At 39.9% G+C, this 21,092-nt stretch overlaps 1 long non-coding RNA gene across 1 annotated transcript; it reads right to left on the reverse strand.

The window, feature by feature from the left end:
* Window positions 1-3,252: 3,252 nt before the first annotated feature.
* Window positions 3,253-15,302, reverse strand: LOC118897375. Its single transcript, XR_005020410.1, has 3 exons — window positions 15,263-15,302; window positions 7,343-7,464; window positions 3,253-3,542 (listed from the first exon to the last, which is right to left on the reverse strand). It is a non-coding gene; the product is annotated as an uncharacterized LOC118897375 (long non-coding RNA).
* Window positions 15,303-21,092: the final 5,790 nt, after the last annotated feature.

Below are 21,092 nucleotides of genomic sequence, written 5' to 3' on the forward strand. Positions count from 1 at the left end.
TTATATCTGTTCTTATATATCTATGTATGTCTCTCTTGTATCTACTATCTCTCTATATTGCCTTTCTTATCTCTCTATCTTCTTGTATCCTATCTCTATATCTAATATAATGTCTTCCAGTAATATGCATTCGAGTTCTTCCACATCTGTTTTGGCTTGATAGCTCATTTCTTCTTAGTGCTGAATAATTTTCATTTTCTTAGATGTACCATAGTTTATTAATCCATTCACCTATTGAAGGATATCTGGGTTTCATCCAAGTTTTGAAATTATGAATAAAGTTACTATGAACATCTGTGTGCAGGTTTTTGCATGGGCATAAGTTTTCAACTCCTTTGGACAAATACCAAAGAGTACAATTGCTGGATCATTTAGTAAGATTATGTTTACTTTTGTAAGAAACTGCCAAACTGTCTTACAAAGTGGCTAGATCATTTTGCATTACCACCAGCAATGTATCAGAGCTCCTTCCTGTTGCCCCACATCCTCAACCAGCATTTGGTGGTGTCAGTGTTCCATGTTTTGGCCATTCTAACAGGTGTGTACTGGTATCTTGTTGTTTTAATTTGCATTTCCCTGATGACATATGATGCGGGGCATCTTTTCATATGCTTATTTGCCATCTGTATTTCTTTGGTGAGGCATTTGTTAAGGTCTTTGGCCCAATTTTTAGTGGTGTTGTTTATGTTTATTGTTGAATTTTAAGAGGCTTTTTTACATATGTTAGATAAAATTTCTTTTGCAAATATTTTCTCCCAGTCTGTGGTTTGTCTTTTCATCCTCTTGACAGTGTCTTTCACAGAACAGAAAATTTTAATTTTAATGAAGTCCAGCTTATCAGTTCTTTCTTTCATAGATCATGCCTCAAACAGGTTTTTTTTTTTGGCTGCGCCGTGTGGCATGTGGGATCTTAGTTCCCCCACCAGGGCTTGAACCTGTGCCCCCTGCAGTGGAAGCACGGAATCTTAACCACTGGACCCTCAGGAAGTCCCCAGATTTTTTTTTAATTTGTCAGTCTTTCCTAGTTGTTCTTAGGAAGGATGGTCTGAATAAACTTAATCTATCATTGGATTGGCAGCTCCCTAATTGTTTACTTTGAAATGCTTTTTTAAACTATGGAAGTACAGTAGCATGTTCCAAAAAATGGAAAAAATGTACTCACAACTTTATCCCCCTAACAAACACTGCCAACAGTCTGGGCCATCTCTTTCTGGTCTTTTTTCTCATGGGTACATTTTTACACAGCTATGCTTGTGTTGCTCAAATAATTTCACATGCTGGTTTTTTTCACTTACCCTTATCTCATCAGTATTCTACCTAACTACTTCTTATTGTAAATATCAATTTTTTCCAAAAGCTATTAAATTTTTAATCTTTGTCCGAAAAGAAGACCCACAACTACTTCTTACACCCAGTGAACCAGCTAGCCTATGCACAGTGAAACTGAGTGATGGATAGAACATAGAGTGGCCCACGCTGCTGGTCCTCTTGATCATGGCTAATCAGGTTTTGCCAGTGGAGCTGTGGAGCCAAGAAGCCAGGTATAGGGGAGCAGGAATAGGTGATCTTATCAGAACCATGGAAGTCTGTCAGGCTGCAACTTCCTCTAATCCCTCCTCTGCTTCAGTCTGCTCAGTACATCCACCCTGCTCCTTTAGTATCCATCCCAGCAATGCTATCAGCTTCTGCCCAAGCCTTCCAGTTAAGAGATGGCCTTATCTTTTCAGCCCCGTGCTAAAGTATTCCCGTCAGTTTATACTTAAACCCGTCTTCTTCTTCAACACCTGTCTATCTGGTGGAGCCGGTGATTAATAAGTATATTATAGGCCTTAATTTAAAAAAAAAAAAAAAAACCTTGCCAAGTCACGACAGTTGATACCCCCTCCTTCATCTACTAGGAATGTTCCTGTGCCAAAGATTGCCTGATTTTTGCAGGACCTGTTCTTTAGAAAAGCAGCTCTCAACCCTTTTTCTGCTTGATACATTTGACAAATGATATTTAAATGCTCAGTATACCCCAGTGCACAATTTCCAGCATATGTGCTGTAACTCTACCCCTTTTTGTCTCACACAGCAAAGCACACCTGAATGGAACCAAGTAAAAATGGCATAATACGGAGATAAACTTAAATCGTCTTTATTTTTCACTGAGTAAAACATTCACAAAATTTGACATGATATTATTTAGTAACAAATCATCAAGGTTGAAAACCACTGCTTTGGAGAAAAGTAGTGATTCTTCTCATCAGAAAGCAGTTACTGAGCACCTTTTGATGCACAGCACAGATCCATGTTGCAACCCAATATGTGGTTGGTCATAAGCAAACTAATTTTGTTATGGTTTTACCCTCAATATAAATTAAACTAACAGCTCCATGATTTTATGCTTTATACTTTTCTCAGTCTTATATGTATGTAGTTTATTGGTTCTTCAAACCCCAAGCCTGTTTATTTCCAGTGAAGTCACTGATACAATTCCTAGAATCAGGAATCCAACTGTACTTTGCTCCCCACTGACGCCCCATGGCCCATCCTTGTTTCTAGCCCCTAATCTTGGGTACTTTTGCCATCTTAGAATTAAGATTGCTTTGGGACAAATAGGGAAAAAGTGAGGAGGGGACAAGCCACCTCTCTAAGGGCAATGATTTCTTAGGCACCTCTACAGGACCCATAGAGTAATGTAAATTCTTTGCCCAAACTCAAGAAGAACTATATATATAAAAGAGACACTCCTAGGATACTTGAGAGGTGTTCCTGACATGAGAATGATGGCTAATATCATGGGTCCTTGCCAAAATCCCAGGCAGTTAAACTATTTGTGGAGAATTCCCCTGGCAGTCCAGGGGTTAGAACTCCATGCTTCTACTGCAGAGGGCACGGGTTCGATCCCTGGTCAAGGAACTAAGATCCCACATGCCTCGTGGCTCAGTAAATAATAAATAAATAAATAAATAAACTGAAGTTTAAAAAAAAAACATACAGTAGTCCCCTACATATGAATGAGTTCCATTCTGAGAGTGAGTTGTTAAGTCCAGTTTGTTCATAAGTCCAACAAAGTTAGCCTAGGTACCCAACTACACAATCGGCTATATATACTGTACTGTAATAGGTTTATAATACTTTTCACACAAATAATACATAAAAAACAACCAAACACAAAAAATATAGAAAACATTTTTAATCTTACGGTACAGTACCTTGAAAAGTACAGTAGTACAGTACGACAGCTGGCATACAGGGGCTGGCATCGAGTGAACGGGCAAGAACAGCTACTGACTGGAGGAGGGAGGAGGTGGGAGATGGTAGAGCTGAAGGATCGTCAGCAAAAGGAGACGGAAGGCAAGCTGCAGTTTCACTCACGCCTGACACTGATGGCACAGTTCCAACAAGGAGCCAGATGCACGTTCGCCTCTTTGAAAGTTCGGAACTTGAAGGTTCGTATGTAGGGGACTTACTGTATTTGTGGCCTTCGTATTTCCAAGGGATAGATGCAGATGAATAGAAATTGTTAAATAGCTTGAAATACTCATTTCTGCAGTTACCTGGAGAGGTGAGAGCAAGAAGCCAATGTGAACATTAGGGTTTAATATGGTTGTAAATAATCCTCCAAAATGGACACTCTGGAGGGGTTTTTACCCCTTTCTGTGTTCAAAATTCAACCTTCTCATTCTGTATTAAATTGTCTCTTCTTCAGTATAAAAACTGGTGCTAACCTAAAGGTGCTTTACAGAGCTCACTATTTTGTAGAACTGCAATGCCATGTGTCAGGCTAGGATTAAAATATTTACAAAAGATTTATAAATACTTTTTTTATTTTGGCCGTGCCGCAGGACACGTGGGATCTTAGTTACCCAACCAGGGATCAAACCTGTGTACCCTGCATTGGGAGCGTGGAGTCTTAACGACTGGACCACCAGGAAAGTCCCAAAAGATTTGTAATTTTTGATGAAGGAAAAACTTTTATACAGCATTTATACCTAGAGATACAAAGTCTTTGAGCACAAGGTATACACCTGCCCAAGGGCTTAGAGAAGATGTGCAATACAAGTGAGAGAATATATCATTACTGAAACTATTTCTCACAGGCTGCGTTTACCTATAGTTCTGTTGTAAGCCACATTTTTCAGACAGTAAATACTTTAGACTCGTGGGTCTCTGCTGCATCTATCCAACTCTGCCCTTGTAGTGAGAAAGCAGCCATAGACAATACTCAACAAATGGGAATGAGTGTGTTCCAATAAAACGTGACTTACAAAAACAAGCAGCTTGATACTCACACTGTACTACATTTTCATGAAGCATGCCTTTATTATAGGTAATTGTCATGTTAAAGTGTGCCTGATTTTTAAACGCAAGTGTTCAATGCAGATTTGTGTAAATAAAGTGCATAATTTTTCACCTGGCACAAAAAAAGTGTGGGCCCACCATATTCACTGATGTAGTTAGTGGTTATTTTTTCCCTGTGATAGTTGTGGCAATCAGAAGTTAGCTGAGGCAAAGCTCTTTGTTGGGGAGCCTGCAGCAATGTTCCTGACTTGCCTAGAGGTATCTTACTCTGTGGAGATGCTGAGAGAGACCATGGTGAGAGCTGCTACAGGACTGGGCCATGGAGCAGGGTCCAAGTTCATTTGGTTCTTTCTCGCTACTGTCCCATAGCCCACTCTCACTCCCAGCTCTGTTATTCTGATCTTGGATTTGTGGAAGAGTTCTGTGGGGGACTTTCATCTACTTATTTTCCAGGTGAGATTCTCTTCTCTATTCATGAAATTGAAAGCTGATTAATATTCCCTTCAGTCTAGACACATTTGCACTGTATCTTGCTAAAATTTCACAAAATATAAATGCCCTTCCTGTACTGAAATACATTTTCTCCTACTTTTATATTTCCTTGGACATTTCAATAGTGATTTTGAAGAGAAAAGAATGAAATGGAAAAGGAAACTTGTTTAAATGGGTCCAGTGCCCATTGGCAGTTCTTTTATACCATGACTTCTCTTCTCTCAGTACTTTCAAGAGTTTTCTCAGGAGGAGAGTACACGGATGGAACACACTGAGCCCTTGCATATCTTAAGAACACTTTCTTTTCTCTTTCCCCCACCCCCCTTTAAAAATTGTATCATGAAACAGTTAAGTTATCCACTTCATATTAGCTCCAGTTCTCTAGAAAACAGAGCCCAGGGAAAACTTAAGGACTAATTCCTTTTAAGGAGAGTGAGGGAAAAGGGAAATGAGGCAGGAACGACTGGAAAGGAAATATAAGGTGGTGCATTATAGAACCAGCCCAACTGTCACTTAGCCATGCCAGGACGTCTCTGGGCAGGCAAAACAGAAACATTGTGCTTCATAACAATCTGTTAGAGATGGAGAATAGAGATAGAATTCATCTGCCTGTCTTGTAGCCAGCCTCCAAGATGGCCATTAACCACCCCATCATATTTATATTTATTTATATTGTATTTGTAATATAAATGTACTACTTATTATAATTAATATAAATACATAATATTTGTGTATTTCCCATACTTTTTTCTTTATAAAAATGAGAGGAAACTATATACACTTGTTTCACTTATGTACAAGAGCATATATACCTACCTCATCCTTTTTAATGGCTGTATAGTATTCCATTGTGTGGATATATCATAATTTATTCAACCAGCCTCATGTTTAACTTGTTTCCACTCTTTCACTATTATAAATAATGATGCAGTGAACACCCTTACACGTAAGTCTTTGTGAGTTTATCTATTAGCTAGAATAATTCCTAGAAAGGGAAATGCTTGGTTAAAGGCTATGAGCATTAGCATTATACATTTCCACAGGTACTGCTAAATGGGACTCCAAAAGTTTGTTCCTATTTATGTTCCAACCAGCAGCATGTAAGAAAGCCTCTTTCCACACCTTTCCTAAACATATTTTATAATCAAACATTTTTATTTTTGTCAATCTGAAAAATGAAGGTGGTATCTTATTGGGTTTTTTTTGTTTTGTTTTGTTTAGAAATTTATTTTTATTATTTATTTATTTATTTATTTATTTATTTTATTCATTTATTTTTGGCTGTGTCGGGTCTTTGTTGCTGTGTGCGGGCTTTCTCTAGTTGCGGTGAGTGGGGGCTACTCTTTGTTGCAGTGCACAGGCTTCTCATTGTGGTGGCTTCTCTTGTTGCGGAGCATGGGCTCTAGGCGCGCGGGCTTCAGTAGTTGCGGCACGTGGGCTCAGTAGTTGTGGCTCACGGGCTCTAGAGCACAGGCTCAGTAGTTGTGGCACACGGGCATAGTTGCTCTGCGGCATGTGGGATCTTCCCGGACCAGGGCTCAAACCCGTGTCCCCTACATTGGCAGGCAGATTCTTAACCACTGCGCCACCAGGGAAGTCCTCTTATTGTTTTAGTTTGCATTTTCTTGTTATGAATAAGGTTGATCAGTTTCAAGATGATGAATAAATAGGCTTCTTCTAGAAAATCACCTCAGGGACTTCCCTGGTAGTCCAGTGGTGAAGAATTCGCCTTCCAGTGCAGGGGACGTGGGTTCAATCCCTGGTCAGGGAACTAGGATCCAACATGCCACAGAGCAACTAAGCCCACACACCACAACTATTGAGCTCACGTGCCTCAACGAGAGAGCCCGTGTGCCACAAATTACAGAGCCCACGTGCCCTGGAGTCCACACACCACAACAAGAGGGAGAAAACCTGCATGCCACAACTAGAGAGAAGCCCAAGCGCCGCAACGAAGAGACCACACGCCGCAATGAAAGATCCCACATGCCACAACTAAGACCCAACGCAGCCAAAAAAATAAAATTTAAGAAAAAAGAAAATCACCTGAAAACAAGGAAAATAAGAATTGAAAATTGTATCTTAGATAAAACTAGGAAACAGATATAACTCAGAATTATGGCACATGAAAAGTAGTTGGAAGGAATGTAAGTGCTCTGGCTCAGAAAATGTAGTCAAACCCAGGAAGTTCCAGAGTTCCTTTAGGGATTTGTTGATGCCATCAAACATCAGGGTCACAAGATGGCTACTCTAGATGTAAGCATTAGTCCAACTTCTTATTCAAAGGCAGAAGGCGAGAGGTCATAGGTTGGGAAGCTATAAGCACGCTCTCATATCTTGTCTCTTTTATCAGAAAGTGAACTCTTTCCCAGAAGCCCCCCAGCAGATTTCCTCATATGTCTTATTAGTCAGAACTGCGTCCACATGTCCATCCTTAGATGCAAAGTAGTCTGGAAATTGGGAATCTGGCAAAGGGGATCAATTGTTTTGACATATATTATTGATTAATAAACCACTCCCAAAGTGAGTGGCTTAAAAGACAATTACAGTATTTTATTATTACCTCTCATTGTTTGGGTGATTGGGTGAGGTCAGCTAGGCAGTTTTGTTTGGAATCTGTCCACAATTGCAGACAATGCTGGTGTGGGAATCATCAGAAGACTTACTCATCTACACATCTGGTACCTGCGTTGAGAAGATAATCAGTTGGGGCTGGAACAACCGGGGCTCCTTGGGCAGCTCACTCTATTTCTATGTAATCTCTCTTACTCATAATCTTCTGGACTTCCAACATGGCTACTCAGGAAATCAAGGGTACATGTTCTGAGAAAAAGAACTTGCAGAAGCCATATTGCCTTTTATGACATAACATCAGAAGTCACACATTACTTACTCCATCTTCTGTTCGTCAAGTGAGTCACAAAAGCCTAACCACCAGTTTCAAGGGGAGAGGAAACAATCCATCTCTTGATGGTGAAGTGACAAGTTTCAGGAAAAGCATGTCACACTGGAAATATTAACATGGCCATTTTTGACAATATACTATCCCTCAATTGTCTTTTACCAATCATGATTCATCCTGAGGAACTAGGCATATTGCAGCCCTGAGTAAAAATTAGCGTTCATCATACATTGCTGGTGGGAATGTAAAATGGTACAGACACTGCTGAAAACACTTTGATGGTTCCTCAAAAAGTTAAACGTAGAATTACCATGTGACCCATCAATTCTACCCCTACATAGATACCCAAGAGAACGGAAAACAAAACCTTGTATAAAGAATGTTCATAGCAGCATTACTCATAATAGCCAAAAGGCAGAAACAACCCAGCTGTCCATCAGCTGATGAATGGATAAACAAAATGTGGTGTATCCATTAAATAGAATATTATTCAGCCATAAAAATGAAGTACTGATACATTCTACAACATGAGTGAACCTTGAAAACACTACATTAAGTGAAAGAGGCCAGACACAAAAGGCCACATATCATATGACTCCATTTATATTAAATGTTCAGAATTAGAAATTACATAGATATAGAAAGCAGATTAATGATTGACAGGGACTGGGGAGACGACTGAATGGGGATTGATGCTTAATGAGTACAGGGTTTATTTTTGAGATGATTAATTTTACCTCACTTTTTTTTAAATTGGGGTTCTGTTAGATAAGAAGTGGGAGAATCACTGGTTGGCAGCCAATTTCCTGTTTTATGAAGAAGAGAAAGCTTATTGGTCTGAAAAAGTCTTCATTTCTCTTTAATCTTTGAAATTTTTTTTTTTGCTTAATGTAGAATTATAGGTTGACATTTTTTTCCTTCCAGCCCTTTGAAGGAGTCACTCCACTGTCTTCTGGCTTGCATAGTTTTTTATAAGAAGTCAGCTATATTTGTATCCTTGTTCCGCTTTATGTAATGTTTCTTTTTTTCTCAAGTTGCCTTCAAGACCTTCTCTTTGTCTTTAGTTCTCAGCAGTTCAAACATGATATGTCTAGCTGTGTTTTTAGTTGTTTATCCTGCTTAGTATTCTCTGATCTTCTTGGATTTGTGGTTTGATATCTGTCATTAATTTTGGAAAATTCTTGGCCATTATTTCTTCAAATATTTCTTCTGTCCCATTTCCTCCCTCTCCTCCTCTTCCTCCCTCCCTCCCTCCCTCTCTCTCTCTCTCTCTCCCCCCCCCACCCCCACCAACTTTCCTCCCTCCCTCCCTCCCTCTCCTGGGATGCCAATTGCATATATGTTAGACTGTTTGATATTGTCCCACAGCTCTTGGATATTCTGTTCTGTTGGGGTTTTTTTTTCCACTTTTTTCTTTGTGTTTCAATTTGGATAGTTCTATTGAATTATCTTCAGGTTCACTGATTCTTTCCTTCTCTGTGTCAAGATTACTGATAAGCCAGACAAAAGAAATCTTTATCTGTGTCACCCGGTTTTTCTATTTCTAGCATTTCCATTTGATTCTTTCCTAGCATTCTCATCTCTCTGCTGAAATTGACCAATCTGATCATGAAGTCTGTCCACTTTTTCTACTAGATCCTTTAACATATTAATCATAGTTCCCTTCATTTCACTGTCTGGTAATTCCAATATCTGTATCATATCTGAGTCTGATTCTGTTAATTGCTTTGTCTCTTAATAGTGTGTGATTTTTCTCTTCCATCTTTGTATGCCTTATAATAATACTTTGTTGAAAGCTGGACATCTATTGCAAGGCAGTAAAGACTGAGGTAAATAGTTTTTATGCCTGGAAATGGGCACACCTTTCCTTCTACTAGGATTTAGTGTGAGCGATTGAATCAACCTACTCAGATGCTGACTTGTGTTTGGGTTTTGTTTGTGCTATGGATACTGTCAGTGCATAACAGGCTTCAAGTTTCTCTAACATTACCTGTGTTTATGGTTGAGGCTGGTTGTCCACAGGCAATGTCTACCCCACCCTCAGCTTTACATCTTCCCACAGTGCCTGCTCCTCAAAAAATGTCTCCCTCTATACTCTTTATGCTATTTTAGCAGTAGACTGCTGTTACATGTTACTCGATACTTACAAGCCTCCTTGGCAGGGCAGGGGAGGCATTCTCTGTTTTTCTGATTCAGCATCAGTTTACTTTTTTTTAAAGACTGGTTTATTATGTTTTGATTCAAATTTGTTATATGTAGATTTTTGTTTTGAGACATGTTTTGGCATTTTTTTAAAATTATGTTATTTATTTATTTATTTATGGCTGCATTGAGTCTTCATTGCTGTGCGCGGGCTTTCTCTAGTTGCGGTGAGTGGGGGTTACTCTTTGTTGTGGTGCATGGGCTTACTGTTGCAGTGGCTTCTCTTGTTGCGGAGCATGGGCTCTAGGCATACAGGCTTCAGTAGTTGTGGCTCGCGAGCTCTAGAGCGCAGGCTCAGTAGTTGTGGCACACGGGCTTAGTTGCTCCACAGCATGTGGGATCTTCCCGGACCAGAGATTGAACCTGTGTCCCCTGCATTGGCAGGCGGATTCTTAACCATTGCGCCACCAGGGGGAAGTCCCTCAGCATCAGTTTTAGATAAGCACTGTACCCCCGGGTCTTACGGTTAGGGCCTTCTTTACGATCCTACCCCACCCTCTGTTGGAAGACCTCTAATGATCTGGGTCCCACACGGGTAGGGTTTTTTTTTTCCCCTTTCTCCAGATGTAGCTGGTCTTCACCAATACAAGATTTGCTACCTGATGACAGAATTTACTGCCCTTCGCCCAGTGGCTTAAGGCTTTGGTTCTATAGGGAAGACAGGGGAGAAGGATCTGGGTAAGGCTTGATGCCTTTCCCTGCAGTGGCTGTCCTTCCTTTCCCACAGGCCTGTATACCACAAGGGAAACTTTCTCAGGACTTGCACGCTGCCCCGATCTTTCTTGTGAACACATAGTAAGGTCCATGGAGAAGAGCCTGCAAATGAGTGTGAATTGCCCTTGTACTTGTGGCTCCCGGAGTGGCTTGTGAATTGCCCTTGTACTTGTGGCTCCTTTCTGTATTCTCACACTAGCCTATATTTGGCATTTAGTGATTCCTTGAAACTTATAGCTGAATTCTTACTAGCTTGATGGTGTCCGGGGATGGAGTCAGCCCCAAATAAGCAAGTGCATCTGTGCTATATCTCCTTGGAGGCACCTGTCTTTCCTAAGATTAAGATTAGATTGCCCTGGAACATCAGCTCTCTGATAACTTCCAAAAAGTTATGAATTTGCAGATTGTCTTGTGATTTTCTTGTTGTTGTAATAGTGGAAGCAATGCTATTTCCAGCTTCCCTTTGTCCTAAGCAGAATCCAAAAACCCCTGAGAAACTGTTTTATAGTTAAATCTGTTACATGTACTTGAATGCAATTCGTAACTAATACAAGTACCAACTAGCAACATTACTCAAAAATAAATTGTAAATGTAGCAAAGGTGTAAGCATAAAGAAATAAAACCATGAGTACCTAAAGAATTGGGGAGAACTTCTATAACTTCAGAGAGCGAAACCTTTCTAAGTTTTCTTAAAACACAGAAGCCATAAGACAAAATATTAAGGCTAATAAATTTGACTACATAAAATGCAAAATTTTCTGCATGGCAAAAAAATCATCATTAACATCAAATAACAAAAAAATATTTGCAGAGGGCGGAGATCAAGATGGCAGAATAGAAGGACATGGAGCTCACCTTCTCCCACAAATACACAAAAAATACATCTACACGTGGAAAACAATTCTCACAGAATACCTGCTGAACGTTTGGCAGAAGATCTCATACAACCAAAGCTGCAAGAAAGATCACCACATACCGGGTAGGACAAAAGGGAAAAAAGGATTGGTACAAGAACTGCGCCCCTGGGAGGGACCTGTAAAAGGGGAAAGGTTCCCTCACTCCTGGGAACCCCCTTCACTGGCTGGGAGATCAACCAGGACAGATGGGAGCTTCAAAGGCTCAGAGGAGAGTGCAACAGCTGGCTTGCGGCAGGCGAACAGAGAGAGACCAGCACAGACAGTCCCAGCCACCTCGCTGCACCTCCAGCCCAAAACACACGTCTGCTGGTGTGCATTTGGAGTGGGTGCTGAAACTTGGCTTCAGCATACGGACCTAGGGAGAGGAACTGGGGTTGGCTGCGTGGAGAGGGTCTGAAGGGACTGGAGTGTGTGTCCCAGGCCACAACCAGGGATGTGCACAGGATGGAGCCCAGAGGTCCTGCCATAGAAGTCGCATTCTTAACATGCTGCAAGGGAGGGGGCAGGGCCCCCGACCTAGTAGCCTCATTCTCTGCATGTTCACAGTGGGCGAGGGTCCACCTCTACGAGCTGTGGGAGCACACAAGCACCAGCAGGCTTCCCACACACAGAGTCGGGGCTGAAATCTGAGCCAATTCCCAGTGGCTGTGCGACTTTTGCAGATTGCGCCACCGGTGGCTTTGTAAGTGCTGGGGCTGCAGAACATTCAAGAGTTTACTGGTGCTCCCGTGGCTGGAGCAGGTCCAGCATTAGCAGTGGCAGGCTTTGTGGGCCCGCACACACAGAGGCAGGGCTGGGTCTGGGCTAATTCCTGTAGCTCCCATGGCAGGTCAGGTGTACAGCTACAAGAGATCTAGGTGCTGGACGTCACGGATCTGCACCGGCAGCTTGTGAGCACAGCGCTGAGGGACATCCAGGCAGATTGCCAGCATTCAAGGTGGGGCCAAGGACAGTGCCAACAACAGTGTACTTTGTGAGCACACAAAACAAGTGACAGGCGACACCCACAGAGTGCACTTCTAGTGGACAGCTCCTGCAGAGGAATACTCAGTGGCTCCTCTCCCAGTGGGAGTGCTCCAGTCCCACCTACCTCATACTGCAGCTTAGAACCAGATCTGGGGGCTTCTACTCCCACAGCTGGGGAGCAGACCCTGCCCCCGACAGGGATGTGACAACCACAGAGCAAAGAGGAGGCCCCATTCAACATCTGGTGCAGGCTGTGGTTCACCACAATACCAGTCACACCCCCTATCAAGGGGATAACAGCCAGCACACACTGAGGAAAGCTGTGGAAGGCATCCATACTAAAAATAGCCCTCACACCAAAAACATTAGACTCATGCAGGCTACACAGGGATACTCCCACATAAAAACAGCCCTTACCACAGTAGATAACTGTTTCTCCTAAATTCATAGAGTCAGAGAAATATAAGTAAAATGAAGAAGCAGAGGAACCACTCCCAATTAAAAGATCAAGAGAATTCCCCTGAAAGAATAAACAATGAAACAAACCTCTCCAGTCTATTAGACCCCGAGTTCAAAAAGGAGGTAATAAAAACACTGAAGGAATTAAGAAAGTCTATCGATAGAAATGCAGATGACTGTAACAAGGAATTAGAAACTACAAAGATGAGCCAATCAAAATTAGCAAACTCACTTGCCGAGATGAAAACCCAGCTAAGGCAATAAATAGCAAACTAATATTGGCAGAAGAACGAGTAAGTGATCTGGAAGACAGATTAATAGAAATCACCCAATCAAAACAACAAATAGAAAGACATTATTTTTTAAATGAAAGCAATATATGAGACTTAAGGGATGATATACAGCAAGCCAATCTACACATGATAGGGATCCCAGAAGGAGAAGGAAGAGAAAAATGTATCAAAAATATATTTGAAGAAATTATGGCTGAAAACTTCCCAAATCTAAAGAGGAACAGATACCCAGTACAGGAAACACAGAGGGTCCCAAACAAGATGAACCCAAATTACACTACACCAAGATGTAGTATAATAAAAATGGCAAAAGTTAAAGAGAGGATTCTAAAGGCAGCAAGAGAAAAGCAAAGTGTTAATCACAAGGGAACCCCCATAAGTCTATTGGCTGATTTCTCTACAGAAACATTTCAGGCCAGAAGGGAGTGGCAAGATATATTCAAAGTCCTGAAAGAGAAAAACCTGCAACCTAGTATACTCTACCCAGTAAGATTATCATTTAGAATAGAAGGAGAGATAAAGAATTTTTCAGACAAGCAAAAACTAAAAGAATACAGCAATACTAAACCTATCCTAAAAGAAATATTGAAAGGTCTTCTCTAAATAGAAAAGAAGCAAGAATCTATAAGAAAGAGAAAATCACAATAGGAAAAAAAATCACTTAAAAGAAGATGTGGTAATATATACAGTGGAATACTACTCAGCCATAAAATAGAACTAAATAATGCCATTTGCATCAACATGGATGGACCTAGAGATAATCATACTAAGTGAAGTAAGACAGAGAAAGACAAATATGATACGATATCACTCATACATGGAGTCTCATTTTTTAAAAATGATATAAATTATTTCCAAAACAGAAACAGACTCACAGATTTCGAAAACAAACTTATGATTACCAAAGGGGAAATGCTGTGTGTGGGGGGTTGTTAGTTAGGAGCTTGAGATTAACATATACACATTACTATATATAAAATAGATAACCAACAAGGACCTAACTGTATAGCACAGGGAACTCTACTCAATATTCCATAATAACCTATATGGGGAAAGAATCTGAAAAAGAATGAATATATGTATATGTATAGCTGAATCACTATGCTGTACACCTGAAAGTAGCACAACATTGAAAAGCAACTATATGCCAATAAAATTAATTTTAAAAAAAGACAGTAAATCACTTAAATAAACCAGTGCACAGATTTTTTTTTAATCAAAAAAAATTTTTGTGGAAGTGATTATAACCATAATGAGCAGCATGAAGATGTAAAAGAGAGCATCAAAATCATAAAATGTTGGGGAGGGGCATAAGCAAATGTAGTTTTCTACAAGAACTTGTACCAGTTCTTCTCAAACTCTTCCAAAAGACTGAAGAGGAGGGAACACTCCCAAAGTCATTCTATGAAGCCACCATCACCCTGATACGAAAGCCAAACAAAGAAACTACCAAAAAAGAAAATTACAGGCCAATATCTTTGATGAATACAGATGCAAAAATCCTCAACAAAATATTAGCAAACCTAATCCAACAACACTTAAAGAGGATCATACACCATGATGAACTTGGATTCATCCCAGGGTCACAAGGATGGTTCAACATACAAATCAATCAATGTGATACACCATACCAACAGAAGAAAAGACAAAAACCACATGATCATCTCAATAAATGCAGAAAAAGCATTTAATAAAATTTAACATCCATTCCTGATAAAAACTCTTACCAAAGTGGATATAGAGGGAACATATCTCAACATAATAAAAGCTATTGATGACAAACCCACAGCCAACACAATACTCAACAGTGGAAAGCTGAAAGCCTTCCCGCTGAAATCTGGAACAAGACGAGGATGCCCACTCTCATCATTTTTGTTCAACATAGTATTGGAAGTCCTAGCCACAGCAATCAGATAAGAAAAAGAAATAAAAGGTATCCAAATTGGAAGGGAAGAGGTAAAATTGTCATTATATGCAGATGATACACTATTGATACTATGTATAAAATAGATAACTAATGAGAACCTACTGTATAGCACAGGGAACTCTACTCGATGCTCTGTGGTGACCTAAATGAGAAGGAAATACAAAAAAGAGGGGATATATGTATACATATAGCTGATTCACTTTGCTGTACAGTATAAACTAACACAATATTGGAAAGCAACTATACTCCAATAAAAATAAATAAAAAATAAAACGATGATACTATATATAGGAAACCCTAAAGACTCCACACAAAAACTACCAGAACTGATAAATAAATTCAGCAAGGTAGCAGGATACAAGATTAACATACAGAAATCTGTTGCATTTCTTTACACTAACAATGAAATATCAGAAAGGGAAAATAAAAAACAATCCTTTTTAAAATCTCATCAGGGAGTTCCCTGATGGCCTAGTGGTTGGGATTCCAGGCTTTCACTGCCATGGCCCAGGTTCAATCCCTGGTCAGAGAACTGAGATCCCACAAGCCACCAAATAAATAAATAAATAAATAAATAATAAAAATAAAATAAAATTGCATCAGAAAAATAAAATACTTAGGAATAAACTTGACCAAGGAGGTGAAAGACTTATATGCTGAGAACTATTAAACACTGATAAAGGAAACTGAAGATGATTCAAAGAAATGGAAAGATAGCCCATGCTCTTGGATTGGAAGAATTAAAATTGTTAAAGTGGCCATACTACCCAAAGCAATCTACAGATTTAATGTGATCCCTATCAAGTTACCCATGACATTTTTCACAGAATTAGAACAAATAATCCTAAAATTTATATGGAACCACAAAAGACCCAGAATTGTCAAAGCAATTCTGAGCAAAAAGAACAAATCTGGAGGCATAACCCTCCCAGACTTCAGACAATACTACAAAGCTAGAGTAATCAAAACAGCTTGGTATTGGCACAAAAACAGATATATGGATCAATGGAACAGAACAGAGAGCCCAGAAATAAACCCACACACCTATGGTCAATTAATCTTCAACAAAGGAGGCAAGAATATACAATAGGGAAAAGACAGTCTCTTCAGCAAGTGGTACTGGGAAAGCTGGACAGCAGCATGTAAATCAATGAAGTTAGAACACTCCCTCACACCATACACAAAAATAAACTCAAAATGGCTTAAAGACTTAAATATAAGACATGACACCATAAAACTTCTAGAAGAGAACATAGGCAAAACATTCTCTGACATAAGGAATGTTTTCTTAAGCAGTCTCCCAAGACAAAAGAATAAAACCAAAAATAAACAAATGGGACCTAATCAAACTTATAAGCTTTTGCACAGCAAGGAAACCATAAACAAAACAAAAAGACAACCTACAGACTGGGAGGATATGTTTGCTAACAATGCAACTGCCAAGGGCTTAATCTCCAAAATATACAAACAGCCCATACAGCTGAATACCAAAAAAACAAACAACCTATCAAAAAATGGGCAGAAGACCTAAATAGACATTTCTCCAAAGAGGACATACAGATGGCCAGCAGGCACATGCTCAACATCGCTAATTATTAGAGAAATGCAAATCAAAACTACAATAAGGTATCATCTCACACCAGTCAGAATTGGCCATCATCAAAAAGTCTACAAATAATAAATGCTGGAGAGGGTGTGTAAGAGAGAACCCTTTCACACTGTTGGTGGGAATGTAAATTGGTGCAGCCACTATGGAGAACATTATGGAGGTTCCTTAGAAAACTAAAAGTAGAGATACCATATGATCTAGCAATCCCACTCCTGGGCATATATCCGAAAATCTCTTATTCAAAAAGATGCATGCACCCCAATGTTCATAGCAGTACCGTTTACAATAGCCAAGACATGGAAGCAACCTAAATGTCCTTCAACACATGAATGGATAAAGAAGATGTGGTAGTTTTGGAACCAAGATGCGGAGTAGAAGGACATGCTCTCACTCCCTCTTGTGAGAACACCAGAATCACAACTAGCTGCTGGATAGTCATCAACAGGAAGACACTGGAACTCACCAAAAAAGATACCCCACATCCAAAGACAAAGGAGAAGCTACAATGAGATGGTAGGAGGGGTGCAATCACAGTAAAATCAAATCCCATAACTGCTGGGTGGGTGACTCACAAGACTAGAGAACATTTATACCACAGAAGTTCACCCACTGGAGTGAAGGTTCTGAGCCCCATGTCAGGCTTCCCAACCTGGGGGTCCTGCAACGGGAGGAGGAATTCCTAGAGAATCAGACTTTGAAGCCTACTGGGATTTGATTGCAGGACTTTGACAGAACTGGGGGAAACAGAGACTCCACTCTTGGAGGGCACACACAAAGTAGTGTGCGCATCAGGACCCAGGGGAAGGAGCAGTGACCCCAGGGGAGACTGAACCAGACCTACCTGCTAGTGTTGGAGGGTCTCCTGCAGAGGCAGGGGGTGGCTGTGGCTCACCGTGGGGACAAGGACACTGGCAGCAGAAGTTCTGGGAAGTACTCCTTGGCGTGAGCCCTCCCAGAGTCCGCCATTAGCCCCACCAAAGAGCCCAGGTAGGCTCCAGTGTTGGGCTGCCTCAGGCCAAACAACCAACAGGGAGGTAACCCAGCCCCACCCATCAGAAGTCAAGCGGATTAAAGTTTTACTCTCCGCCCACCAGAGCAACAGTCAGCTCTACCCACCACCAGTCCCTCCCATCAGGAAACTTGCACACGCCTTGTAGATAGCCTCATCCACCAGAGGGCAGACAGCAGAAGCAAGAAGAACTACAATACTGCAGCCTGTGGAACAAAAACCACATTCACAGAAAGATAGACAAGATGAAATGGCAGAGGGCTATGTACCAGATGAAGGAACAAGATAAAACCCCAGAAAAACAACTAAATGAAGTGAAGAGAGGCAACCTTCCAGAAAAAGCCTTCAGAATAATGATAGTGAAGATGATCCAGGACCTCAGAAAAAGAATGGAGGCAAAGATCGAGAAGATGCAAGAAATGTTTAATGTTTAACAAAGACTTAGAAGAATTAAAGAACAAACAAACAGAGATGAACAACACAATAACTGAAATGAAAAATACACTAGAAGGAATCAATAGCAGAATAACTGAGACAGAAGAACGGATACGTGACCTGGAAGACAGAATGTGGAATTCACTGCTGTGGAACAGAATAAAGAAAACAGAATGAAAAGAAATGAAGACAGCCTAAGAGACTTCTGGGACAACATTAAATGCAACAACATTCGCATTATAGGGGTCCCAGAAGGAGAAGAGAGAGAGAAAGGACCTGAGAAAATATTGAAGAGATTACAGTCGAAAACTTCCCTAACATGGGAAAGGAAATAGCCACCCAAGTCCAGGAAGAGCAGAGAGTCCCATACAGGATAAACCCAAGGAGAAGCACGCCGAGACACACAGTAATCAAATTGGCAAAAATTAAAGACAAAGAAAAATTATTGAAAGCAGCAAGGGAAAAACGGCAAATAACATACAAGGGAACTCCCATAGGGTTAACAGCTGATTTCTCAGCAGAAACTCTGCAAGCCAGAAGGGAGTGGCATGATATACTTAAAGTGATGAAAGGGAAGAACCTACAACAAAGATTACTCTACCCAGCAAGGATCTCATTCAGATTCGATGGAGAAATCAAAAGCCTTACAGACAAGCAAAAGCTAAGAGAACTCAGCACCACCAAACCAGCTCTACAACAAACGCTAAAGGAACTTCTCTAAGTGGGAAACACAAGAGAAGAAAAGGACCTACAAAAAAAACCCAAAACTATTAAAAAATGGTAATAGGAACATACATATCGATACTTACCTTAAACGTGAATGGATTAAATGCTCCAACCAAAAGACACAGGCTCACTGAATGGATACAAAACAAGACCATATATATGCTGTCTACAAGAGACCCACTTCAGACCTAGGGACACATTCAGACTGAAAGTGAGGGGATGGAAAAAGATATTCCATGCAAATGGAAATCAAAAGAAAGCTGGAGTAGCAATACTCATATCACATAAAATAGACTTTAAAATAAAGAATGTTACAAGAGACAAAGAAGGACACTACATAATGATCAAGGGATCAATCCAAGAAGAAGCTATAACAATTATAAATATATATGCACCCAACATAGGAGCACCTCAATACATAAGGCAACTGCTAACAGCTATAAAAGAGGAAATTGACAGTAACACAATAGTAGTGGGGGACTTTAACACCTCACTTATGCCAATGGACAGATCATCCAAAATGAAAATAAATAAGGAAACAGAAGCTTTAAATGACACAATAGCACATAGATTTAATTGATATTTATAGGACATTCCATCCAGAAACAGCAGATTACACGTTCTTCTCAAGTGTGCACGGAACATTCTCCAGGATAGATCACATCTTGGGTCACAAATCAAGCCTCAGTAAATTTAAGAAAATTCAAATCATATCAAGCATCTTTTCTGACCACAATGCTATGAGATTAGAAATCAATTACAGGGAAAAAAACGTAAAAAACACAAACACATGGAGGCTAAACAATACGTTACTAAATAACCAAGAGATCACTGAAGAAATCAGAGGAAATCAAAAAATACCTAGAGACAAATGACAATGAAAACACAACGATCCAAAACCTATGGGATGCAGCAAAAGCAGTTCTAAGAGGGAAGTTTATAGCTATACAAGCCTACCTCAAGAAACAAGAAAAATCTCAAATAAACAATCTAAACTTACACCTGAAGGAACTAGAGAAGGAAGAACAAACAAAACCCAAAGTTAGCAGAAGGAAAGAAATCATAAAGAGCAGAGCAGAAATAAATGAAATAGAAACAAAGAAAACAATAGCAAAGACAATAAAACTAAAAGCTGGTTCTTTGAGAAGATAAACAAAATTGATAAACCATTAGCCAGACTCATCAAGAAAAGAGGAGAGGACTCAAATCAATAAAATTAGAAATGAAAAAGGAGAAGTTACAACAAACACCGCAGAAATACAAAGCATCCTAAGAGACTACTACAAGCAACTCTATGCCAATAAAATGGACAACCTGGAGGAAATGGACAAATTCTTAGAAAGGTATAACCTTCCAAGACTGAACCAGGAAGAAATAGAAAATATGAACAGACCAATCACAAGTAATGAAATTGAAACTGTGATTAAAAATCTTCCAACAAACAAAAGTCCAGGACCAGATGGCTTCACAGGTGAATTCTATCAAACATTTAGAAAAGAGCTAACACCCATCCTTCTCAAACTCTTCCAAAAGATTGCGGAGGAAGGAACACTCCCAAACTCATTCTATGAGGCCACCATCACCCTGATACCAAAACCAGACAAAGGTACTACAAAAAAAGAAAATTACAGACCAATATCACTGATGAAAATAGATGCAAAAATACTCAACAAAATACTAGCAAACAGAATCCAACAACACATTAAAAGGATCATACACCATGATCAAGTGGGATTTATCCCAAGGATGCAAGGATTCTTCAATATATGCAAATCAATCAATGTGATACACCATATTAACAAATTGAAGAATAAAAACAATATGATCATCTCAATAGATGCAGGAAAAGCTTTTGACAAATTTCAACACCTATTTATGATAAAAACTCTCCAGAAAGTGGGCATAGAGGGAACCTACCTCAACGTAATAAAGGCCATATACGACAAACCCACAGCAAACATCATTCTCAATGGTGAAAAACTGAAAGCATTTCCTCCAAGATGAGGAACAAGACAAGGATGTCCACTCTCACCACTCGTATTCAAGTTTTAGAAGTCCTAGCCATGGCAATCAGAGAAGAAAAAGAAATAAAAGGAATACAAATTGGAAAAGAAGAAGTAAAACTGTCACTGTTTGCAGATGACATGATACCA

Source organism: Balaenoptera musculus, chromosome 6, assembly GCF_009873245.2.
Source record: "Balaenoptera musculus isolate JJ_BM4_2016_0621 chromosome 6, mBalMus1.pri.v3, whole genome shotgun sequence".
Taxonomy (NCBI): Eukaryota; Metazoa; Chordata; class Mammalia; order Artiodactyla; family Balaenopteridae; genus Balaenoptera; species Balaenoptera musculus.